The sequence below is a fragment of the Coffea eugenioides genome, chromosome 10 (genome assembly GCF_003713205.1).
Source record: "Coffea eugenioides isolate CCC68of chromosome 10, Ceug_1.0, whole genome shotgun sequence".
Classification (NCBI taxonomy): domain Eukaryota; kingdom Viridiplantae; phylum Streptophyta; class Magnoliopsida; order Gentianales; family Rubiaceae; genus Coffea; species Coffea eugenioides.
In genome coordinates, this window is record NC_040044.1 from 30,865,453 (window position 1) to 30,871,341 (window position 5,889).

The following is a 5,889-nucleotide window of genomic DNA, read 5'->3' on the forward strand; positions in this document are numbered from 1 at the left end:
ATTTTTGCTTCTGAAAATTTCACCATTTTTTATCATCATTTCGAACCCAACTCAAGTCTTTTCATTTCTAACACAGAACGAAAACGTATGGTAGAAAAGTTTATATATACGCATTTCCAAAAGAAAGAATTTAAGGGCAATACATGATTAGCCCTTAAAAAACATAATTCAAATTAGAATCTAAACCTTGAGCATACTTAAAATATTTGGTAGAATCAATAAAAAATAACTGTGACCTTAACAGCAGCATAATAGGTTTTTGTTGGCAAGAAATCCTAAAAAGTTTGAGAAAGTTTGCAATGACTATGAACAATTGCATTCTGAAGATTTGATTTATTGGAATTTGAAAGCATCTAATTTGCTATTTGACAAGGAATGGAATCCGCTATTAAAGGACTACTACACTATTACTAATATTAATAGAAATATTAGAGATGGTACCATTGGAACATGTTGACCCTATAGCATGGCAAGACAAAACTTCCAATTTCACCAATATTTATAGTTTTGGGAATTTAATAATTTATTTGATGATGAAAATTAAAGATATGATGTCTATAGTTAGGGGTGGGCACGGGTCGGGTACCCGCCCCGAACGCTAATTGGCTGACCCGACCCTAACATATCGGGTCACTATTTTTTTGACCCTAATCCGCTCCGAACTTCCTCGGGTACCCGATCCTCGGATACCCGAAAAATAGGGGCGGGTCATAGGGTACCCGCCCCTATTTAAAGAATGCAATTTTTCTCTAAAACTCATAAGACATAAGATGAACCTGCTGGACGATAGCATCATTCAACAAAAAAAAAAGGCAACAACATCATTCAAATTCAAACTAGACAAAGACAAAGCATATTCAAATCTAAAAAATGATCAGTAGCAGTAGTTCCATACTAAATCATAAAGTTAGAAATATCTACTCTGATACATAACTTCCAAAAAGGGCATATAAATGAGAAAAATGTACACTATATAGACATTCTCAAATCCAGCAAACATGGCATAATGCATTGACTAGGCATAAATCAAGAAGCTGTCTTCATTTTCCTCCCCTAGCCATGCCATGACAGTTTCAACAATCTCAAATGTTTCAACAATCTCAACCTTCTACAACACATGAAGGAGCACAATCTTCAAGAATCATCAATCTTCAATAGTAATAATAGAATGCTCCATTGTCAAACCTGAAAAAAAAATTTCCAAAAATAAAAGCAACCAAGAAATATATTAGCACAAGTTGAAACTCAAATGAATAAGAAAATTTGCAATGCAATGATAACAATTGACAAGATATGAAAAGTATTACCCGATTCCATTTCTTCAAGTTCAGTTATACTTTCTTCCAAATCAATTGGTTGAATACCCTTGCGAAGCCAATCTTGTCCACAAATTATAGCCTCCACCATTCTTGGAGTTAAAGAGCTTCGAAAAGAATCCAACACACGCCCTCCCGTACTAAAAGCAGACTCGGAGGCAACAGTAGACACCGGAATAGCTAATACATCTCTAGCAATCGCAGCAAGAATTTGGAACCTATGAGCATTATCTCTCCACCAATCCAATATGTGAAAGTTTGGACTGTGAAAATCTTCCTTCATTTCCATCAAATAGATGTCCAATTCCGTTTTATTGTGAGTGCTATCCAATGTATCAGCCTTTTGAGAATACTTTGCATGCATGTAATCTGATGCCCCTTTAACTGTAATTGCATCAACATCCATTTTATCCATTTCCCTCAACTGATTTTGACTTATTACTTCCTTATGAGGTGATTTTTCAGCAAAATAAAAGTCAAATAGGGAATGTAACACTTTTTCCACCTTAACTTTTAACATTTCAGCATTCTTAGGATCATATGCCTCATCAATTGCCCATTGAACATAACTTAGTTTATGCCGGGGATCAAGAACAACAGCAATCAGAATCAATATGTTAATCCTTTCCACATTACCCCAATATTTATCATATTTTTTCTTCATATTCCCAGCCATAGTTGACAAACCAAAGTCATCACTTTCTTGAAATGAATTAAGAAGACCACCAATGCCAAAAATTTCATTCATATATACATTTCCTGTCACATAACGTGAGCCTGACATTTTCACAGTAGAATCATAAAAAATTTGAAGAAAAGGCAACAAATCTTTGGCATACTCCCAATCCATTTCAGTTGGCACACCCCTCACCTTAGAACTCCTACGAGTATCATTCTCACTTTGTGGAGTTAACTCTTCGACATATTTGCTATCCACAGTTTCTAGCAACTCAAATGCCTTTTGAAATTTTAGAGCAGTCTCTAACATTAAAAATGTGGAGTTCCACCTAGTTTCAACATCAAGGCATACAAGACTTTTACTTTCGATTCTTTCTTTTTCTATGCAAGATTTGAATCTTTGAGCTCTAGCAGGTGAAGACCTAACATATCTCACAGCTGATCGAATTCTAACAATAGAGTCTTCCAAGTCTTTCAATCCCTCCCTAACCGTCAAATTCAAAACATGGGCAGCACATCTCATATGCAAGTATTCTCCATTTAAGACAGTACCTTTCCAATTAATAAGCCTTCTTCTCAAATATTGCAAACAAGTGTCATTTGAGCTAGCATTGTCTACCGTAACAGTCAAAACTTTACTAATTTTCCAATCAAGCAAGCATTTTTCTACTGTCCGACCAATAACTTCACCCGCATGACTTGTAATAGGACAGAAATTTAAAATCTTTTTGTGCAATTTCCATTTATCATCAATAAAGTGAGCTGTCAAACACAAATAATTCAGATTTTGAATGGATGTCCAAGCATCAGTGGTGAGACAAATTCGTGAGGATAAAGTTTCAAAGTATGCCTTCAAACTTTTCTTCTCATCTGAAAAAAGCTTATGGCAGTCTCTAGTTAAAGTTCTACGTGATGGCATTTCAAACCGTGGCTGCATAAACTGACAAAAATCCAGAAATCCCTCCCTTTCCACAAATTTAAAAGGTAGTTCATCTATAATCACCATCCTAGCCAACATTCTCCTACATGATTCTTGATCAAACATATGGGTTGTTAATGTTTTTCCCCCTCCCTCTTTTGCTTTAAACTCCAGCGTCTTTTGCCTCTTATCCGTATTATTATACGGATATTTTTTACACCTATGAAGGTGATTACTCAAAGAAGTAGTACCATTTTTGCTTGCACAGGCAATCAATTGGTGACAATAGTTACAAGCAGCTTTCTTGTCTTTTGTTTCCGTACCTGTAACAACTGCATAATGCTCCCAAACCCAAGACCTACTGCTCTTGGTAGACACTTTTGTCTCGAATGTTGGAGGAGGTGGTACTTGATTTGTCTCAGTTTCAGAAGCTCCAGCAACAATTTTTGGATCCATTGATGATGAATGATCAACATTTGGGCTTGCAGCTGTAGTAGCTGTATTATCCCCTGTACTTGACATCTGAAAAATTCAAAAAACAAATCAAATGAAAATCCCACTTCTCTACCATATGCGCAGCTAATACATAGCTCAGAAACTCCTATAAAACCATGTGCAGATTCATTTTAGAAAGAAAAGGGCAGTTGGAATAATCTTAAGAACAATAACAAAAAATTGCTCACAATCCTCAGTTGCTTGGCCTGCTAATTTAAATATTGAGTGCAAAGTGTAGCTAAACCCAAAGGGGGAAAAATGTCCAATGTATGAAAAGAAAAGGCAAACCAATAATCTCAAAAAAAAAAAAAGAGTTTTACACTATTACAACTTCAGCAGGTATAGAGGTATTATCTTAGAATTTGCACATTGAATTGAATTATGTTAGACAAAAAAGCTAAAGTAATTATGCAGCTACATTGCACTGGAGGAAAATAATGAACGATGTAGAGTTTCCAGTGTTTGTTCATGTCTTAGTATCTATATGCAAGAATCAATAATATTCTTGAGAATTAGAATCAGTAAATTTTATGGTACATCATATCTCTTTAAACCTTAGTTGGATAACTGTGTAATTTACAACTTAAAGTTTTTGGTTTAATCTGAATTTTTGGTTTGAACTCGTCTTGTAGACATTAGAGCTGATTACGGTACATGGACACACTTGTGAAGCATTTAATTGAATATTTTTTCTTAATTAGAAACTCAGGACAAAGTGCAGTATGTTCTTATTTTTTAGAACCTTAAGCACAATTTCTCCCACCGTTCTTGAATTTCAGAACATAACCTAAGCCTTACGCATATGCGTGCAACAGTCCACCAAAAGTACAGAAAAAGCCATGTAAAGTAAAACTCTCTGCAAATGAACAACTAGCCTATGAGAGTTGGTCTAAGACCTCAAATGTCAAAGCCATGAGAGTATCTCCATGGAAAATTATGGCTAGAATTTGTTTCCGTACCTGTACCATTTATGCCGATTGCCGACCCCCTTTTTGGTTTTTTTTTTCTTTTTTCTGTATGGGTCCAGCAATTCCTAATCTTAATTGTACAACCCAGTTTCGATTTGGACGAAAGATCAGAATTCATGTAGCCAATTCGACAAATGCATAGACGTACACAATACACATAGATGCAGAATAGTTTTGCAGAAAGAATTGAACTTAAAAGAAAATAGTTATTGAAAAACCTTGATAGCTAAACCACCCGGCTCCGGCGTCGGCGGCGTCAGGCGACCTTTTGGCAGCGTCCCTTTACTCGAAGTCGAAGGTAGAAAAGGACGACAACGGAGAAACAGGGCTGAAGAGAAAGGGATTCGATTCAGTCAGGCAGTTTGAGGAGTTTTAACGGTAGTTTTCGGCCCTAGGTTTGAGAGACAAGAGCATCGGCCATTGAAGAGTGAAGAGTGAAGAGTGAAGAGTGTCGACGGCTGAAGCAGAGGATGAAATCTGAAGGTTAGGAACCTAGGGTTAATAACTTAAAAAATTATAAAATTGCCCCTATATTTTTTAATATTTATATATTATACCCCCGGGTCGGGTACCCGCGGGTTTTGGCTTTTACGATCCGTACCCGTATCCGAATGTTCCGGATACCCGACCCTATCTGATCCGCTAAGAGAAATCGGATCGGATATCCTATTTTTCGGTGCGGATCGGGTCGGATCTCTCGGGTTTTCGGGTCAGCGGGTATTTTTGCCCACCCCTATCTATAGTGATTGTCCATTCGACACCATTAGGAACACATCTAAAGATCATATTAGTGGATATATTTATAAACTATACAATGTAAAGAAGAATGTTATTGATCTTCATCTGACAAATATGGATTGCATTCCTAATCAAGTTAATTAAGTTATATTATTAGCATGCAAATGCATGTTTCGGTAATTTGACTATCGTCTAACGATGGGTGAGATGTTAGAAAAGCTAAATGATCTACCTAATATTGAAGATCCTAAACTAGAGTTTAAAATATAGAGAAAGTAGTGGATAAATTATTAAAAATCAAGAAAACCAAAAGTCCAGAAAAATGGAAAGGTGATGACACCTTGTAGAGCTTTTTGCTATTTTTCATCATGCACTAAGCAGTTCAATAGGCACCACAGTCTATCTAATTAAAGAAGGGAAAGATGAAGGTTAAGGTAAGAAGAGAAGAAATTAAGGTAAAATTAAGGATAGAACAAGTATATCAATGCTGTAAAATTCTGAAAAATTACAAAATGTAAAAGAGGAGATCAAAAGTGCTGTAAAAGCTGAAAGAGGAGATCAATGATACATTAGCACTACACAAGCTACAAAATGAGATAGGAAGTACATCAATATTGCAAAAGCCAAAGAGAATACATGCAAAGGTTTAAAGAGAAAAATTAAAATGAAAATACGAAAAAAAATGTAACAAAAGTCAGGAAGTAAATAAGACTGAACTTTGGGTTGCATGTATAGTAAAAAAACTTCAAGTCCATAAAGAAGTTGTTGCAACAAA

The 5,889-nt window shown here is 35.7% G+C and overlaps 1 long non-coding RNA gene across 1 annotated transcript; it reads right to left on the reverse strand.

Annotated features, from left to right (window-relative positions):
• Positions 1-930: 930 nt before the first annotated feature.
• On the reverse strand, positions 931-4,821 carry LOC113750060. Its single transcript, XR_003464622.1, has 3 exons — positions 4,595-4,821; positions 3,276-3,435; positions 931-1,185 (listed from the first exon to the last, which is right to left on the reverse strand). It is a non-coding gene; the product is annotated as an uncharacterized LOC113750060 (long non-coding RNA).
• Positions 4,822-5,889: the final 1,068 nt, after the last annotated feature.